Here is a 21,539-nt window from a genome sequence, read left to right on the forward strand (position 1 = left end):
TATACATATAATACACATATATATGACTTGAATTCTGCCAGCCACAGGCAAAAGCAGAGGAGAAGAAAAAGGAAAAAAAAGAAAAAAATAAAAAAAGAAAAAAAAAGACAAAAGAAAAAAAAGGAAAAAAAAAAAGAAAAAAAAGAAAATGCTGTAATTCTCTACTTTAAAATTCTGGACAAAGGAGGAAGAAACTCACATTCATATATGACTGTGTGAGAAGATTATTTTAACAAGGTGCATTGAAAGAGTTTTGAATAGAGGAGGATTTTAAAGAAGGGATAGATGATTTTTGTTGATTTTTGTCTGTAAATCAACTATGCTTATTCCAGTACTCTTGATCATAGTAGGATTTGTTGTTGTTTTCTGTGCACATGGATTAATTGCTTCTCTTGAACAACAAACCTGAGTTATTTTTCTCATGTTCTCTTTTTTTTTTTTTTTTTTTTTTTTTTTTTTCCTTTTCTCATTGGGAGTTTGTTTTTTCTTTCTCTAAGTCACCAGGGAAGTGCCCTGGTCACTAGACCCAGTGTTGTAACAGTAAACCTTGTAATCAATCCTGGCAGACTGGAAGGATGAGCCCAAAAGTTCAGAGCAAACATGCACAGTGCCTTGGCAACGCCCAGGAGCTGAAAGCTGACCTGGAAACAGTAAGATATGTGCTATAGCTGTAACAGCTTTTCTACAGTCTACACCTAGAAACCATTCATACACATAGAAAGAGAGCAGAAGTACTAAGATGTTTAAACAGAAAAAAAAAAAAGAAAAAATCATAACAAACATTAACAATGATAGTAAAATATGAAATATAGGCTAGAACGAGCTTGCTATTTTGAACTTTTCAGAATGCCTTCATCGGGCTTACGTAAAAGTATACATGTTCCTATAATATGTATTATTTTCAGATATGGTAACAAAATAATTAGTCTCGAACTTAAGTCCAATACACAACTGAGTGCAAAATCAAACATCCCTGTCTCAAGCCCTCCTAAACCACAATAACAATCAGGCACCTCAAATGACAAATCCACATTAGTGAATTAGCTCCTTATCTCTGAAAGCTAGAGCTGAAATCCTTTGTTATGACCCCAGTAAAAATGAACTGGGTGATCTATTGCATGTTGTAAAAGTATAATATAATATTCAGTTTCTGCTAGCTGAAAGCTCCATCAGGGAAAGGCTTTTTTCTTTCTGTTTTCTATCTGAGAGTTCTTGAACCAAATACACATAGTGTATAAATAAGTGTAACCAACTGACCCTCTGTCCCGCACTGTGTCCTATATATTTGAGCTTTGCTGTGTTGAAAGGGAGGAAATGTTCCCAGAGGGATGAGCAGGAAGATTGCGGCTGCTTTTTTTTTTTTTTTTTTTTTTTTAAATTTCTTTTGTCCTTCATAAGATAACATGGCATTGGGTTTTGAAGGATCCTCCCTCATTGTGCCTTAGCGTAATCTCATGCATAGTCTAATTATTGACTATCCCCAGTGGTAATTTGGCTATTAGCAGAGCTGACTATACTGCAGTGCAGCTGGATCTGCATCACAGGTAGGTGTACCCGAACAAGATTTCAAGTGGCTAACATGGATTTCAGTAGGAACATGGTCATGAAAGTATAAGTTCTACTTCAGTTTTTGTAAGCCATGAGTAACTGCTTCAGTAACCAAACCTCACATTGATACCCTTGTGTTGTTGCTTAATTCCAATTTAATGATAGCTTGAGTTTACTTAACAAGCTGCAAGCAGGCTTCTGGCTCTCAAAGTGGTGACAATGCTAAGTGAGATATATCACATTTTGGTAGTATCTGGTTATGAGGGACTGGAAAGGTGAAAACTTGCTTTAACTGAGTGAGAGGCACACTGTCCCCAGGCTCAAAGTGATCTCTTCTCCCAAACTTCCCTTAAGGGTTGAAAGTTTATAACTACCAGCCTGGGCAAGCTGTGCTTTCACTGAGCATATCTCCAGGATCTTAATTTGATGTATGAAATTTGCCAGTTGCAGGGTTTTAATGCCTACTTTTTTCAGACACTTGAAAAATACAGAGTGAAGAGCACTCACTTGAACCCATTGCCAAATGACAGTTGCTCTCAGTTTGGATCAGTGCCCCATCTTACAGCTGTCATGGAAATAGACTGACCTTATAGCACACCTGGAAGGCCAAGAGACTGTCTTTGCCAAGCTGTACATAGTCAGGACAGTTAAGTTACACAGCCAGGTAAATGGTAATTCTAGCTGTTGTCACACTTTATTTGGCTGAATGTGGCTGTTAGGGCAGTCCTTTAGGGACATTTCTTAGAAGCTAGCAACCTTTGTATCTTACAAATAATCAGTGCTGAACAAGAATCAGTGACCAAGAGAAACAGTAGTCTCAAGACATTAAAGCCTCATATCTTCAAGATTTAACTCCTGTGGTTACAGCTAGACCTGTCAAAATCTATGAGAGATGGATGCCTGGTGGGTGATCTCTCCTAGAAAGGTGTGATTTCCATGTTTGTTGTTTTTGTGTGTGTGTGTTTTTTTGTTTTTTTTTCTCCTCCTCTATGCAATCACTTAAAATGCAGGGCTCTGCATTATAAAGCTGGTGATTCACCAGAAGCAATACAGAAAGTAGTTGCCAATCAGTCATTCCTTACAGATATCCCCTCCAGCATACACATGCTGGCCCTTTCAGGAGGTAAACGTCATTAACCTTTCTTTTTTAGTTTAGATTCCAATTTTTTTTTTAATTGAAATTCAGTTCACACTTGCATAATGCTCTCCTTTTGGACTATAAATGCTTTGCAGTATGCAGATCACTCCATCTTCTTCTGCTCCCTGTTGCTCACTGCTGCAGAGCCAGAACTTTGCAGTCAGCAGCTACTGCAGTGGTTTGCCTCGAAGGGCTCTGATGGAAAAAGCCATCAGTGAGGATAGTTCTTGCTGGAGAGGGACATGAATGCATCCTTCAAGGAGAAACATCTAGTGATACTCCTGAGTGCAATATCAGGCAAAATGCCTTTCTGCCTGCTGCACCTGAAGTAGGAAATGTGTGGTGTGCTTTAGACTGAGGCCAGGCTTTAAATGTAATTAGAGTCTGTGTATTTTCTATTTAGTTTAATAGTACAGAGAAGGCTACTATTTGGCCCTTGATGTAGCTATGCTCTCTTCCTAGCAGTGAATTAGGTGACACTATGTTTCAGTTAAACACTGTGGAAAGGTTGGAGATATGTTTAACCCCCTTTCTCATGAGTCACCACTTCCAGTTCACTGGTTAATGGACTGGGAGTACAAATTAAAAAAAAACATAGTGGCCACAGATAAGTAGGGATTATGGGTAAAAAGGAAGGTTTAATAAAAATTTGAACCTTATTTCTCTCTGTAAGCAGTTTGCAAATATTCTGCTGTGGAAAGGGAGAACTATTCCACAAAAAAGTACCAAAATTGCTAACGTGTCTACAGGCTCAAGGTGACTCTTCAACTTGAAATTTAATAGAAGTCAACTTCAGTTTGTTGATGATTGGGTATTCAGCCTTTCTTTCACCAGATTAAGTCCTAAAGCTCCCATGACAATCAGCATGGACAGGACTGAGTTTGAGGGTTAAAAATCACACTCCTAAATATAAGGAAATGACACCATGTATGAAGTATATGAAACTGAAATAGATCTGGTGGAATCCCAGTGAGGTTACTGCCAACTTTTATACCAGGGAATATTCTTGCTAATATTTCTAGTTGTTACTTTTTGGATTGCTGTTTCCTGGCACAGTAGTAAGATCCCCATAGAAAACACTAGCATCCATGACTTCATTAGGTTGCAAATTGGCATTTACCAGTCACAAGGGAAACCTTGAAGCTTTCCTTGGCTCTATGTCCTGCAATGAGCAGAAACACTTCTGTGAGAGGCTCTTTTTGCAGTGTTTCACCCAAATTGCTTCTCTCTGAGAGCAGAGAGTGAAGTTCACTACCCTAGAGAGTTTTCTTCTAATCCCTTGCTCCATCAAGGGTCCCTTATGTACTGACATTAAGTGTAAGAGAGAGAACCATCCCTGAAGGGACTCTAAGCTGTCTCTTTGCTAAATAAAACCAGGTTTTCAAGCTCTTTGGATAATTTGACAACCCACCCTTCTTTAAAGTACAGTTTCTCTTGGGTATTTATACCATAAATCAGAAACAAAGCCACATACTGTAGAGATGAATTATGATAACAGTTAGAACATCACTTCCCCCATGAAATCATATGACCTTTCCTTAGAAAACCTCATAGATGTGGACTGTGTGGGTGAGAAGAAAGTGTATATAATTTTATTAAGATTCTCTACAAATTTCTCTGCCCTTGAGTTCTCTTAGCCTCCCAAATCCTGTTGCCTAAAGGATTGTGAGGTTGTATTCTCTGTTTTGATTGTATCTATTTTTATGTCCCTTTTGAAATTTTTCTCTACTTCCTTCTCTGCCTACTACATTTAAGTACTTACATGCATTAACATAAAAGCAACCACTTCTACATTTTCAGTTAGCTAGCTATGGACAATTCTTCAGATAATAGGCTTGTTTCTTCCCCTCAAGATATTTTTTCCCAAGTGGGATTGAAGCATCACTGAAGTTTTGATATAATCTGAAAAAGACCTTGTGTATTAGTTAGGTGACACCGGAGGAGTGTCTCAAATGCAGGAGGTCTGAGCACCCATTGGTGAGCTGCTACGCTGGTGTTACTACAATTCAGGATCGTGATGGCCTGAATCATTCCCTGGCCTTTCTGTCCTGGAAGACAGCTGAAGCACATGATAACCTCTCATTTCTGCTGAAAAGATCAGCCCCAAGAGACAATAACTCTCTAAACAATGAATGGTCATTTGTTTTGTAAGTTGTGTGCTCCAGTTTCTTATCAAGCTGCCAGAGATTTCTTTCTGCTCATTGATCCTTGAATTGTTCTACAATGTGACTTGCAAGGTCTGGATTCTGAGTAGATTCACTGAAATTGCTTGTAAATATATACTGATCACTGACTTTTAAAAATTATTAATAAATAATAATACCAAAATGATAATAATTGTGAGTGAACCTAACTTACCACTAGATTGCTTTCACTTTTCTTTTGGAACATTAAGAATGGGAGTTAATTTAAATTGTATGTATTATTCAGGGCATGTCTTTTAAGAATCTGATGGCATCATTAATATACATGTAGAGAGCAATTTTGTAGACACATGTTTGATATATAATGATTTGGAACATGCAACAAGTAATGATTCCTTCTTTTGTGAAGTTGTAATTAAGTTATTAAAAATTCATCCTTCAAAATATGAAAATACATTTTCTCATGCATCAATTTCTTTTAAATATGATGCACATTTTAAAATTTGCATAAAATGTACTATGACTTGCCTTATAGCTCCTACTAGTCTTTGTTGATATGGTGAACAAGAGAGCAATGTTTTGTTTTTCAGGAGCTAGATACCATTGCCAAGGATTATTTGTTGCTCTGCCTCTCTCTGACTCTGGCAATGCTGTGGCTGAGCTGACATATTTCATAAAATGGTAAGGGTATATCAGCCCCCAGCAAAGGTGTAGACCCTGATGTCTCTGGTACCTATTCTATTGAACTGCTAAACATTGAAGAGGATGGGGCTGATCTGGACAAAGGAGTAGCAATTAATTAATGGGAAGAGACTTTTCTCACACTGTTGTTGAGTGCACTGTGTAATGATGCAATATATGTTGTCTTTCCAGAAATTTTAACCCATGGAGGGCTTTTAGCATTATACTTAGAGTATAAGGGAAAGATAAAATGGAGCTGATGGACCTGATGCAAACTGTGGCTTCTCTCATTGCCATCTGGGATTTTCCAGACAGGCAGATAGTCACTGGTGTTGAACAAGGTTCCTGCATTAACAGAGATTTGTTTTCTAGTGACTCATGGGAACAGTTTTGGTTGACTTGTTTGATTTGCATGGCTTCACATTTGTTGAGTTTTGTTTTGAATTCTGGACTTAAGTTTATTTAAATTCTCCAAAGTGTCAAAGTGATGTTCATTTAAGTTGCCAAGTTTCACTTGGCTTTGTGTTGAAAGTGATGGTATTCTGGCAATTTTTCCAGATTAGTAAAAGGATTAAGGTCTGATAACTCATCAGTATTAGAGACAAGCGCTTCATACTGTTAGAAAGCTGCATAGACAACGTTTTCCTCTGTCCAATAGGAGGGGGCTTCTGTTTCTAGACATTATAGGTCCTGTGACATAAAGCATTAATCCTGGAATATTATTCAATGTAGAAAAGTTATTTTTGGAAGTCTTTAGATCTTTCCAAAATGCATAAGCTTTTATCTTTCCTTCTAAGAATTTTAAAATGGGACTTAGAGTATTAAGGAAACCCTGTATCTTTGTGAGGAATATATGATATGCAACACCAATAAAATTTCACATATTTCAAATGCTGCTAAAAGACTGTGTCTGTGACATGTGTGGTCTTTCACTGCTCAGAAATGTACTCTGGCATGACATAAAGCTTTTACCTAGTCTGTATGAAATAATTTGCCTAATGCGATTGTGGTTTTGCTATTCGTGGGTAATACAGCTATCTTAAACTCATGTTTGAGAAAGACTTATTTATTTTCCATCGTTGAAGTGGGGTGGCTGAACAGCAGAAACCTCTGTGGAAATTCTTCCTGGCGCATCTAACTCCAGAGGAGATTTCTGCTGAAGAAGATTCCTGCATGATCTTTGTTGAACAGGATGCAGCTGGGAAGCAAAATTTCTGGACTGTTAAAAACCAGCTTCACAGTGAGTATTACTGTTTAGTAAATGCATCTGCTAGAATCCTATTGCTGAAAAAATGGCAAATAATAATAAGGTGACAGTTGGAACAAATTTGTTTAAAATTACAAGTGAATTTGCATAGGGAGGGAAATATTTACCTCCTCTCTTTCTCACTTCTCCGTTTCTACTAGGACTACTTCTGACATCATTGGTCTTTGAGCATTGATAGTGAATGCCTTTAATAAAAATAAGTCAGCACCTACAAATACTTTGCATTTACCCTTTTACGAGGACAGTTCCCTGACAAAATTGCCTGTCAGTCTGCTGCCTAGCACTGAACCAAATGGTATGCCCAATAATCTGTGAAAGCATTGGAGTTATAGATACTCATTTTGTAAGCAGAAATTTCCCATGGTTTTTGTTGGTCCCATTATTTTATGAGACCACAAGTTATAATAAAGTACCTTTTTTTTCCTTTACAAAAATAAAAGTGTTTACTCAGTTTAATTTCCACTAAATTCAAGCACTTCCTATAAAATAATACACTAGAGCATTTTAGACTTTTATAAAATGTGGCATTTATAATTTTCAACCTCAAAGAAATTGAAAATATTTCTGTAAGGCCTCTACTTTTAAGATAGAAAGATGAGTGGTTGCTGTGCTGGAAGCAACACAGACAACAGATAAAGCTGACGTGACATAAGTCAGTTGTTACATGACATAAGTGGTTTATCAATGCATTTCATTGCATTGATAATAACTGAAAGGGTTATTTATTTGGTTGAGATCATCTCTACAACACATACACACACACACTAATGGTTTGTCACCAAAGAGTGGCCCAGACATTTGAAAACCATGTTTGCAACACATACCCTTTTCATATCATGTCAGAAAACATTCTTCCTACTTTTGAGATCTTCCTCCCCTTAGAGACAGCATCGTTAACTGCTCCAGGTTAGTTTCTGATGGCCTCTTTCAATTAAGCAGCACACGTGTGGATATGTTCCCGGCTGTAGAACTCATGACAAGGGAAATTTGCATTTAATATAAGTAAAGCTACTAAAAGCTGTTTTCAAGTAGAGAATATATTTAAGATTTTACTTTTTTAAAAATACAAATTCAGAGGTGTTTTGTGTGTTCACAGCAAGGAGTCTTTGTTTAATAACAGTTTATACTGAATGTAATTTGTAACACAGAATTATGAATATTTCAGTGAGGTCTTCAGTCAAATATCCTAAAACATGTTCCATGACCCAATATGTAAATCAGCTCTGGGATGTGAGAGGGCTTTTGGGGCTTATTCTACATAGATTTAGACTGTTTTAACAGAGTTTATTTATTAAACATTATGACATTGATTTTTTTCACCACTTTTGAAATTCAGGAGGGTATTTTATTTTCTTTAGGGAAACAGCTAAGAATTAGGTCAGGATCTATGACTGCAAAGAGGCCACTCCAGGAAAAGGAAAGGTTACATTCAGTTCTCATAAGTATAATACAAAGGGCTGGGAGATTGATGTCATTTGTGAAAGAAGAACCTCTTCTGAGTTGATGTTTTACATTGAGCTATTTAATATGTCTCAGTTGTTGTTCTTTGACAATATTAAGGTTAAATAACGGAATTCTGACTATTACATGATTAAGGCAGTTAAATTGGAGGCTATTGGAGGAATTATAATTTATATTGCATAGACAAGTTCGGAAGCATGTTCCAGGGATAAAAAATGTCATGTAACAGAATCAATATTACCAAAATTGTATGATGTAAATCTGGTGGCTCTGTGAAATCACAAAATCCACATAATACAAGACATAATTTTGGCAATTGCCACAATAAAAATTGATACAGATTACTTGGCTATATTCTGCTTTGCAGCTTGTGAAATTCTTGCTGGAAATAGGAAATAGATTCGATTAAAATTGAACCAAATCATATTGCAAACCTAAATAGGAATAAATTTGTTTAAAATTGCAAGTGAAGGCTTAGGCTTCTCCAGGTAGCAGCTTGTATTCCTGAAAAGTATATGCAAACATGTGCCAGTTTGTCAGGTGAGAACAGCTGAGTTTGGGGCATTTTTATTTTTATCTTTCTCCCTCAAATATCATCGAACTCCAAAAGAAACAGGGAGATCCCCATTGACTTAAAATAGAGAAATGGACAAATTAAGCAACCGCAAACACACACATACAAAGTAGTGACATTGTTTACTTAAGTCTTTAGCCAGCAGGCTCTGTAAGAACCTGGGAGCTGCTGGTCCTTGTGACTGAGGGCAGAGACCACAAGATACCATGGTTGCAGCATGTTGTCTCACACAGTCAGTGTGTGTGGGAAGAGGATAGCTTGGAAAACCTTTTTTTTTGCACAAGAAAGAGGGGCTAATGAAGCCAGAGTGCTCCCTCCATTTTTAGGGTTGACTCTGCTCTGCAGCGCCATGAGCTGTGGCTGTGTGCGTGGAGGGAATGTGCTCTCAGGGAGGGCAGGAGTCAGCATGTTCCTTCTGCAAAAGCTGGAGAATTGCAGAGGAAGGGTTTGGGCCAATAAAGCAGTGTCATTTTACATCAGTGGAAAATTGGCACCTCTCTCTCTTTCTCTGAAATGCAGCACTTCAGTGCTGACCTCTGCTCAAAATGAAGCATGGTGAACCTATAATTAGGAGAAGTTCAAGTGACTTACACAACAGAAAAATGAGAGTTGTGGCTTCACTTACACAGTATACTCTTAGGCTGCCGTTGAAGCCTCCTGGCATTTCTGTCTTGTTCTATCTTCCTGCCTGTCTCCACCTTTTGCCCTTAAAGTCCTGGAGCTCAAAGTCATAGTTTTTTTGCGACTTTCAGTTTTTACTAAGAAAAAAAAGTTAGTTTCTTGTCCTAAAAGTTGCAGAGATGAGCTTGGAAGTGTGCTTTTTGAAGCCTCAGGAATAAGAAAACACACAATCTTAAAATATTTGGGAATAACAATGTTACTCCAAATAAGAAGTCACCAGATGCCTGTATCAGTATGCTTCTGAATTAGACAGTAAGCCTGTACTCAAAATATAGCCATTTCACAGTAGTATTAAATGTGCTTCCTCTGTTGGTACCTTATTCTTTTCTGTGTAAACAACTTCTAAGAGCTTCTTTTCCATCCTTGTTAAAACAAACACTAGCTTTTGTAGTCAAAAAGAAAATGAGTAGCAAGTGAAGACTTATTTTTATTGATGCAGAGAATGAATGATTATTTAACTAAAGACCTCAGAAATTGTTTTATACTAATCCCTATAATTCCTCACAAATATTAACAGTAGTTTATGAAACATAGAATTTTGAAATTATGATTTTTCTGAAAAAATGACCTTTTGTCATCTTTCTTATTAATACCTTTGTACATGTACATGTGAGTCTGGGAAACATATGCATCGAAGTGCACATGCAAGTATACCAGATCATACCTGTTAACCATTTAAGACATGTTATGCAATACATACAGCAAACAAATTCATGTTTGAATATACATTAAGTCTATAAGGGACAGTCTGGCCACTCAGATGGCACAGCATAACTAATTTAATTTTCTCAGAAAACTCTGCAGTTGAGCCTTGTAACATCTATATCAAACGAAGCATCTCTTTCAAAAGAGACACAGGCAACTCTAAAACACTGATTTTGGGTTTTTCAAGCTATACCTATTAATTTCCTTTAAGAATCTCTGTGACATAATGTGTTGTAAAAAAGGTGTTGGGACCTGTTCTGTCAACAATTCTTGGAATGAGATCCCAGTTTGGGACAGATGTTAAATTTGCAACACCTTGTTCTGTAACTATTGTTGTTCAGATATTTATTTCTGCAGATGCCTTCTTGCTTCTTCAGTTCTGTGTTCTTTCTATATAATCTTTTAGCTTTATTACCACATAGCTTTCAAGCACAAATCATTCAGTAGTGTGGCTTCATCCATTTCCTGGAAGCCAATGCAAACAATATGCTTTTCATGCATTCAACATTTTCACAAATGTTTTGTTTTATTCCTGTCTGTTTTCACAATTAAATCAGACTGACAGGGTCAAGAATACCCATGATACAAACCACTTTCTGTAGTAAGCAGGACCTCCCAGAGGAAATCTGAAGTCTGGTGAATATCACCAAGAGAGAATACCAATGGGTTTAACTCTGTTCAGCTAAATGGCCAAATCTGTGGTGAGACCAGAGCTGGGTGAGGTGTGAGTTAAGTCATCTCCCTTCTCCTAGATTAAAGCACAGCAGTTACATATGTCACACCTCTCTGCCCTGACTGCTGTGCAACTTTGTAAAGCTTTGACTTTGTGGAGTACCCAAAGACAAACACCGACACTTGGTGGATTTGGAGATGTGGAGGATGCTGTGGTCATGGTCAGAGGTGGGATATGGGGACAGTAGAAGAAAGCACTTCAATGGGGAAGCCACATTTATTTTTCCTATGAGTTGTATCTAGGGCCTTTTTTTTTTTTTTTTTTTTAATCTAACTTGAAAACAGATATTAGGTATTTCTGTATAAAACAAATTAATTTTCATTATTTTGCATTTACCACCATGTAATTTTATACCTTAATTTTGGTATTAGGAGAAGCAGAGGGTTAATTTCAACTCACCTTCTCTGTATCTTTCCTCATTTCATAATTCTGTATTATTTAACCTTTTCTTCAGTCTCTTAATTCTGTTATTTGTTAGTTGTTTGGGTTTCTCTACCTTTATCAGCTTTTCCTGAATTAAAGCCAAAACTGGATCCTCCTGAGATTTACATAACCAGACGGTACTACATTTGGCATCTTCCATTCCTCTGATACCAAGGCTAATCACACGCTATGCTTAGTAGTTCATCAATTTCAGATCTGAACAGTGTTCTTTAGAAATCCCAAGTGAATATCACTCTGTCCTTGTATTTGTTATTGCTCATCTATCAATTTATTCTAAAAGCTTTCCTGTCAACATTTCTGTTAGAGGCACTTCTAGGACTTTCTTCTGTAAATAAGGAGTCTGGTATGAAAATATCCTTTCCTCCAGTGTTAGCTGTATGGAAAACATGTGTTTAGTCTTTTGCTATTACCACTCCAAAGGAGATCCCTGTCTTTTTCATCTCTCATTTGGGAGCATGTTATCTCTGCACTCTTCCAGTCTCTCTCAAAAAATTTCACATGCTCTGGTTCCTGAATGGACACAAATGTAATACATCAGTGTATGAAAGATGGTTCAGGGAGTGTACAGACTGCTTTTACTGGGAAGTTATCTATTTGGGAAATATCACATTCAGTACAGGATGTACAGGATATCACAAAACTCTGTGCTCTTTTCCTGAGTGCAAAACGTAGTACTTATTAGTGGTACCTTTGTGTGGCATGGTTAACTCTGCTTTGAGTGAGTCTTCTTTGAAAATACTTGCAGTACATGAGGCCTTGTTCATAGTAATTACACATCAGCAAAAGACCATGTTTTATTTCAAACACAGAACTTGGAGTAGGCCAGGCTACAAAATTCCCTTCTCAGTATTTGGTAAGAATATCCATGAGGAAGTTTGAGATACAGTAAGTTGTGAGCTGTGAAGTTCACTGCTAGTTTGAAGTGTATTGAATTTGCTAGTTAAACAAGGCTGGAAGAGGCTGGAGCTGATAGAAAATTAGAAATTAGTAGCATTTAAAAAACTTGATATGAGTGAAAATGTTGGAAAATGCTGGAAAATGCTTTGTAGGAGATAAGTAATATAAACATATGGGGGGGGGCAGAACTAACTATTAGCCTCAGGAGGGTTTGTAAAAATGCCATTTATATATCTCTCAGTAATGCTGATTCTGGGATGTCATTTCACCATTTTTCTGCTGGCTGCATCAGCAAGGCATTGGGATGCTTACAATGAAAGTGTTTCAGCATATTTCTTCAGTTAGAATCTCCTTTTTATTCCAGTCAGGACAGAATAAAACTCATCTGAAAAATCCAAGAGGGGGACAGAAATGCTGACACTTTAAATCCCCAGTTCAAAAAAATTGATGTCCACGCTACTTTTCATTCCCACAGCTCCAGAATACATTAAGTATGTTCCCTTTAAGGACAGCTTGTGTCGTTGCCAGCTGCGTTCTTGATGTCTAGTTGCCTTGTGTCTGTTTCTGTGTAGGGTTTTAATCATTGAGAGTATACCTGAGCATTCATTGCTTTCTTGTTATTTCTCATGGTTGCTTCTTTTTCTGTTGCTATTGTTGAATATGTTTTAAATGGTTTCTGCTGTGCCCATGTTTGCTCTTGAATCAAAAGGGAATAGTTGATGAAAATATAATTGAGGGAAAGTTTTTTTAATTTTTTTCAGTTAAGCTCAACATGTTTTGCAGGATTTTTATCCAGTAGAGAAGAGCTACTGCTGAGTAAATCATTACATTCCATTGTTAGCCTGGAAAGAGAAAACATAGTCTATGAATAAAGGAATAAATTAATTTAAGTGCCACAAAATGCAATAAATTTTATTTTAATTCTAAATGAAATTGTTGTCATTTGACCCTGTATATGATTTGTATTCAGAGGTGGTACCATTGCTCCAGTATGTCTATTAATACTGTAGCAGTATGGTTTTCACTCCTTTCATATCTCTGAGTCTTTTACCAATTCTTTATTTCTTTTCTCTGTTTTTTCTTAATTTTTGCTTGGGATAGGAACAGCAACATATCTCCTCTTCTAGTGACTTATCTTTTCCTTTTTCAAAAACTATCATCCTGCAATGTATGACTCTTTGAAATTACCATGTTTCGAAGCAAATAATGCAATCCCTTGGAGAAATTTAAGTCTTCCTTTCCTAGTGCTATAAAACTCCCTTTTCTCCTGGCTAGAAAATGAGAAACCAATCTGTGAAACCTGATCTGTTTACTTTCCTGAGCCCTCTGCTAATTTACTAGCAAGCTGCACATTCAGGAAAACTGTACAAAGGCTGATGATTATTCAAAGCTGCTCAAATTTTAGAGCATTAGGAAATAACCTGCCTGGCATAGAGTTAGTGGGTAGGGGTTTAGAGAAGGCAACTTACCTTTTTACTATCCAGCTGCACTAAATGTGTTAATATTTCAACGGTCCTGAAAGACAAGATGTACATCTGGCTGTCTATCAGAGTACACTATAGAAATATTCATAATGTAAATATGAAGCATTTAAGAATGTCTTTCTTTCAAAATATATGCCTGTCTCATTAACATAATTAATTCAGATAGAGAGCTACTTGCAGAGGACTTTAATAAAACACTAACTAGTCTTCTTGAAGGGTTAACTTTCAACCAATTTAATTTTTATTTTGATGAAAAAATTCTCTTCAACCAGTAACTCTGAAAAAACACTGTGCAGATAGAAACCTTAGAACTGGGCTGGCTGACAGTGAAAAGATAGTCACTAGGAGTATTCAGCAAGAGTCAAGTGGAAAGTAGCCTTTATCTTGTCTAAAGTAGATATTTGGCCCCTTTTCCGTTATTTCTTAATGTTAATCCTGAAGACTAAATGGTTGCTGCTCATGGAAAGAAATGAAGACCTACAAGCTCAGCTGGATGTAAAATGACAAAGAGCTGGTAGAGTCAGTAAAGCAGTACTGATTTAGACCAGTGGAGGAAATGCAACTGAACTAAATCACCTAAATGAAATCAGCTGCTTACAAAATCTTGCAACTACATGTCTCAATAATTTTCAGAGCTGACAGTAGTCATAAGTTCTTATGCTATCTCAAGCCTCGTTTATTTTTCAGACTTGAGGATTCAAGACCTAATTGATTAAAGTAATATCAGTGGCCGATGTGTAGAGGGAAAGATTGTGGAGACATAGGGAACAGGTTAAGGAGGTCTCCAAAAGGAATTTTCAGTGTTGTTACTAAATATAATTTATTTTCTTATATTTTTGTCATTAAAAATCATGTGCTAGAAGAGAAGAAAGAGGCAGAGAAACTGTTTAACTAAGCTGCTTTCACAAGCGAGACTTGTGAAAGGGCCAGACCTTTGCAGTTTGTCGTCTCATACAAGTATCGGTGTCAGAGGCTGGAGCATCATTTTCCATTGAAGTGACTACAGCAGGCAGGATGGAGCATCTTCTGTGAAATGTTTATATGGCCTCCTTCCCTTGTATTTGTTTTTATGGAAATTCAGAACATCTCATGTACTTTTTCATATTAACAGAATATAACTTCAGGACAGCACGTAAACCCAAACCCATTTATTCTTGTTTCAAAATCTTTCTCACTCCCTTCCCCCCTTATTTTTTTTTCTTTTTTTTTCCTGAGCAAGATGCAAGACAGTCTCAGAAACATAGCACTAAAACAGCCTGTTAAATTCTGATGTATCCTGGCACGTGTCATTTCCTCCTCCTTCACTTTAAAGATAATTTTGGAGGTTAATGAACTTAAATGTAATACTTTAAAATAATCACTAGAGATAACAGAAAAAAATCAAGCAGCTCCCAAGACTGGAAGGAAATGTTTGATCCTAGACTCACAGGCTCATTTAAATTCACTACTGTAAGTCCATCACTTTCAACTATTGATCTATGATAAGACATTTTTATTAATTTTTCCTTAGAAAAATTCACTAGCATTGGAGAAGATTCAGCATGCAGCACAGAAGAGCTTCTTAATTTGACTGATTAGACCAATTTACTTAGGCTTTCCTAAAAAAATAAGAGGATGTACTGTAAATCTTTTACTTCATCTCTGAAATGTTTAGTCAGTCCCTGGCAATTAATATGTACACTGCTTTCTCAGAATGACATATGTCATGTAGTGCTCTTTACAAGAAACATTTGTATCTGTATATTTTGTTTTCTCATCCAGCTGTGACAATTCAATTAGCTAATGTCTCCCTTACTCCCTTGTCACAGCTACGCATACTGTATTCATGGATTGGTAGAAGAAGCAATTCCTATCTGTCTCTTACCCTCTGGGGTGTCAGTGAGATGAGACAGAGTCTGTGTGGAGTTTGACCTGAGGAGGTTTCCTGTCACTTGTCCTCCTGTGCAGTATATTAGGATGGTGGTATTTACACACTGCCTGACATCTAGAAATACGTCCTAGAGAAGTAAGGGCTGAGGAGACAAACATTTCTTCTCGAGGAAAGACCGGTATTCTAGTTTGTTTTTTTTTTTTTTTTAGCTGGACATACAGGGATCATATGGAAATGCCAAGATTTAGCTCTTTCTATGTCATCTTTGTGACCACAGCTTGTAAAAAAATACTTTTTGTATCCTTTCTCAATTACTTCAGATGGGAAAGAGAGTCTTGCTTGAAAAAATGTTTCAAGATCAGCCAGGATGAGCTTGATTATGACTCTCAATATATTGGGACACAGGGGTATGCTGGGTTTTCTCCCCTCAAGACAAAATTAAAAATAGTCTGCTGTTTTAATTAATCAATTAGTTCAGTTTTTGAAATGTTGGCTCATTAGGGTTCAGATTTTTGAACTCTGGGTTTCCCTTAGGTCCCAGAACACCAAATAACATTCCTGAAATTCTTGAAACTTGCTTGAGATTGGTTGGCCATGTCACATATGTATTATCTTATCTTATTAACTATCAAGATTACTTTGAAATAATTGATGAAAGTGCCACATGGATGGTATGATTTGAAGTGATTATGGCCCTCTGACTGTTCTTGAGCAACAGGATAAAACACCTGTTCTTGCAAGTAGACAAGCAAAATAATATGTTTCAATAGACTTCTTACTTTTTCTCTCTGTTCCCACTGGTGACCCAAATGTAGCAGGTTTCAAGGCATAGTACATACTTATTACAGGAGGCTTCTTCACTGCTTCTGAATTTAGTTAGACAGAAAGAGAGGAAATAATTAGTTTAGATTTGTAGATTCAGTTGTTGTGTCCTGAATATTACTTCAGAGCTTTGTATAACAGTGTTTTATTGTAGTTTTGCTTATTGATGTTCATTGGCTGCAGTAAGTGAGATGCATTTGAAATGCAGGAAATTAATTTCAGTATATCTAGATTCTGCTTTTCTTGCTGTGACTTTTTTAGAAATCAAACTTTATGTGCCACCCTAGTCACTGCTCCCAGCCCTGATATTGTCCTGGTGATTCAAACCTTAGGCTTTTACTAGCATCAGAGATGTCTACAAATCTCACAGGTTTGCCACTATTGAAGCATAATATAGCCTCCAATGGTTACTAAAGGCGGGAAAAAAATAAGGAGTTAGGAAGATGTTAGTTGCACTTATATTTTATTTGTTCTTTTAATCTTTTCAGAATATACCTAGTAGGCTGTTGAATGGCTTTACAAATTGCTTGCCCAGCTGTATAAATTGTGGAGAAAATAATAAGAATTAAGAACATTGAATAATTTATCATAAAAAGTGAAATTTGTCAAATAAATTATTCAGTGATACTATCTGACAGCTGTGACTGTGGGGCTTAATTAACGAATGTATGCAAAACACTTTAATCTTCAGCTTATGATAGAGACTAGTTGACAAAGTTGCAGGCAGGAACAGGGGCCTGAATCTACAGGGTCTAAGAAGTCTAAGAGATCTCTTGCAGTAGAGTAATAAAAAAAAAAAAAAATATATTGTCCACAATGTATTGTAGTAAGTGTCAGCTCTTGCCAGCTCATTGGATATGTTGATCTTCTGTTATTCAAATTACAAATAAAAACCTTAAAACTTTTAGATACCATTGACTGTATTGTTCTTGGTGGACATGAGTTTTTGGTGGTATCTACCAAATAGACATAATCTGGTCAGAAAAGTTTTGCATTTTACTTGAGTGTCTAAGGAAGGGGTTCCTTTATCTCCCAGTCTTTATTTTGTGTCCTCTGATCACATCCTTGAAAAGACTGCAATTAACCACATTTGTTCATGCCCAGCTTCCCTCTAGCTGGTGCAGATATCTCCCAATTCGTGTATATCTTCTTCCAAACAAATCTTGTAGTGGCTATTCCCTTGAAAAAGCACAAGCGAAATCATCTCCAGAATCTACTGAATTAAACTGACAATCTCTCAAAAACTTTATAGTGCTTTTAGACCAAACTCTCAAGTAGTTTTCCCTTCATGAGGAATTCTGTTCCTTGTCCACTCTGGTATTAATGGTTCCTTTTGGTGGAAGCCCCAGGGGAGAGGCCAAAGCCTGAACCTGAACTATTATGGATTGTAGTTTATTTTTCCAACTTGTATTCAGTACAAAATTCTTACCAGTTCAGAATCAGTGCACAATCTAGGCCTAGGCTGTTTGCCATTGCATATTACTTACTTAGATAAAGCTTAGAAACTTCTATCTTAATTCTTGTGGCATCCTCATAAGTGTTCTGTCCACTTAGAAACTCTAAAGTCGTTTCTATGAATTTACTGGCAACGTTTTAGTTTTGCGTTTTTTTTTTCAAAATGTGTCACTTGCTTCTGAAGCTGCATCCATATTTGATACAAAAATTACTCTGGCAATCCCAGATTTTAATTAAAAGAAGAATAAGCAGGTGCGTTAGAACTCTAAAACATCTTCATCCATTAGCAACTATTGTTCTGATCACATCAATAACTTTCATACTGTTTTGAAAGTCTAGAATACTTTTTGCTAAAGTTACCTTTTTTTTTTTTTTTTTGCATTCATTATGCCAACATCATAGCAGTGCCAGAGAAATGATCAACTTTTTACCTGTTTATTTCCTCCAAGCTTCTTCCTTGAACTAAGTTCCTTGGAGAACAGAGAGGTTGTAGTAATGTCAATTGCACAGAAGACTACTTTATGCAGAAACATTATTCTTGCTAAACAAGCTAACATTTACATTGAAATGATTCCCAGTTAATTATGAATATGTATGACCACCAAATGGTCATTTGGCTTAAGTGCAAAAAAATATTCCTATGGTCCAGAAAAGAAGCCTGATATCTGTTTTTCTTATAAAGCATGGGGTTATAGCTTTTGGAAATTGCTGGAGCCCATATATGTGCCCAAAATAGTGTGAATGTACTTCCATGTGTATTTTCAGCTTGCAGCAATTAGGTAGGCAGATAAAGTAGCACTTGTTCTCCTTATTGAGTTTATGTCAATTTTAAACTTTATTTGAAGAAAATAAAACCTTCTGGGACAGACCTCTTCCCTGCCCTCCTTCCCCTTCCCCTCCAAAGACAATAAAAGTGCAGCCTGAGGTCAGGAAAACCTTAATTCTCAGTGGCTATGTCCAGTCAAAGTATACTGGCACCAATAACTTATTGCATAAAAAAGATGCTGGAGCAGTCTACACCTTCTGGTATTCAGTAGTGTTCAGCCAGTCACACAACCTTAGGAGAGTCGATTCACTTTACTGGTGAAATAGCATGGTGATTTTTTCTGCAGTGCAATAGAAAAAGAGACAAACCTCACACAATCGATTAACAACAGAAAACAGAAAACATGGCAAGTTAGAAAAAAGTATACTGATTAATCTCAATAAGAAGTAGACTGAAGCCCCCTTTCTTCCCATTTCTTCTTCTTTCCTTTGCTTCCATTTTTTTTTCTTGTCCTTTTCACTGATTTCCTTTAGATTTATTCTGCTTCTGGAGTAGTTTTTGAAGACTATTGGCAGCACAGAGACTTTACCATTTAGAAGTCATGTGCAGCTTTATCTGTAATGATATATGATTGATTAAGTGATAATGTACAATATGTCTTAAGCATGGCAAAATGAGAGCTTTGAAAAATTTGAAAACTTAGCATGATAGATAGCCTTTTTTGAATTACACAAAATAACTGGTTAATTCTTAATAAAAAATTTGATGACTGATGCATTAAAATTTGAAATGTTTTAAACATTGCTATATCACTAAGGAATGATATTCAAGTCCTTCTTAGCTCTTGCTTACCTAGGATGAGGTTTATTCTAAGGAGAAATATATTTTATTCTTCTATCAAGTCCATTTATCGTAATTGATAGTGTTGGGTTTGCTTTCTTTTTTTCATATGTAAAATGCTACATAAGACATTAAAACCAGACCTCACTGATTTCTTATTTGTTTATGTGAGGCAGAGAGTAAAATTACATATTAGAAGTTATTCTATAAATGTAAATTTTAACTGACACAAATCAACAGGAACTAGATTATCTAATCAGTTCTCAGCTCATAACCTCCCTCTAAATTTAACTGAAGGGGTAGGGACTATTTTTTTCTGGAGTCTGACCGAGGTGTCATTTTCAATCCACACTTCTTTTTGTTTATGTATTTTTGAGTGTCTGATATCATCTCCTCTTCTGTCAGTGCTAAACTGTAAGTTGGTGTTAAAGGTCTAGCAAACTGTTCTGGGTAATCTGATCATTGCCCAATATGTTAACAGTACCGTAGCTTGTCCATTTTGATGGTCATTTTCAGTTGCAGGTCTGCATAGGAAATAGAGTGAGACACATGATATGTTTTATACCAGCTGTGACAGAATGAAGACTACTTAGCTTCAGCTTAGGAGAGAATTTCAGCAACTGCATATTAATGAAGCCATACAACATTATCATGTGCTTAGTCTTACGCCAAACGTGGTGAATTGGTGAATTGAGGCCTCGGTCTCCTTGACCTCCACAGGAAATAATCTGGTCAGCCAGAAGTGAAAGTGTCCATAATAAAATCACAAAAATCTTGATAATTCCAACCCCCTTTTAGTCACTTCTCTCATTTCAGTTAGCAATCCATCAAACATGAAAATTAAGGCAGGGAAAGAGATGTGTTTAGCTCCTTCCTGCTCCTGGGAAGCTAGTCGCTGAATATGTTAAAACCCATGGGAAACTTGGAAGGCTTGGATTTGTTCTGTTGTTATTAAAAGAACATTTTAGTAGAGTGCATAATCTGATTTTGTTCTGCTTGGCATTTGATCAAGTAAACTTGATTTCCACATATTCAATTGCCTTTGCCTGCAAAGCTGCTTCACTCCTTTAAATAATAATTTCATTTTCATTCAGTTTTTACAGAGAACATTGGATTCCTTTTTGTATTTGAAAATCATGGACTAAGCAAAATGCAGGGCTTGTGTTGCTGGGCCTAATTTCCATAGACATTACGGCCTATTGACATTAATTACATTTTATAACAGCACCATGTAGTTGATGTGGATAGAGTTGAGGTCCAGTCTCAGACTCCTTTACTTTTCTACAGGACAGTAGTAGGACATGATGCAAACTAGCGTCAGGTCCTTGTAATATATTTTGGTCTGCAGTAACAGTACTAGTAATAGCTGAGTATCATCTGAAGAGAATGGTTTTACCTATTCTGACATCAGCACACAAGGGAGGTAACATCACACAGCTGGACAATCCCAAAAGTTTTCTAAATCAAACAGATTTTATAGTGACGGGTCAGAGCAAAGTGACTATTTCCTACATTTTAAAACACTAATTGTGTGGGCTATTTTGCTACTTTTTACTGAGGCAATATAAACATGAAAACATTTGAAAGCGAGTTGATCTAGGGGTCATCCATCACTGCATATTTTATAGGTTTGGTTCTGTGAACACAACAAAATGAAGCACATCCAATGTATTTATTCACTAGACTGGTAACAAAATGCAATATTCAACTTTCTGCTTTACTGCCTTTCTTAAAAGCAGAAGGCAGAGGCTGCTAGTCAACACGCTTGAGTGTCAGTCCAGCTCTGCTCCATTAGTGTGGCTTGGGGCATGGAGGTTGGGAAAATCCCATAAGAAGAGAATCTCTCTAGTGTTTTCCCATTGAGATATCAAAATTTACATCACACAGGCAAAAAATGCCAGGGTTCATGAATATCTCTAGTGAGTCTTGAGGTTCATAGGAACTTGAAATTTTTAAAAATGTGTTTTCCCTGCAGCTTTTAGTCCTGCTACCATCATTTAGACTTTGTGAAAATATACCTTGATTCCAG

Source organism: Streptopelia decaocto (assembly GCF_964273445.1).
Source record: "Streptopelia decaocto genome assembly, chromosome: 2".
NCBI lineage: Eukaryota > Metazoa > Chordata > Aves > Columbiformes > Columbidae > Streptopelia > Streptopelia decaocto.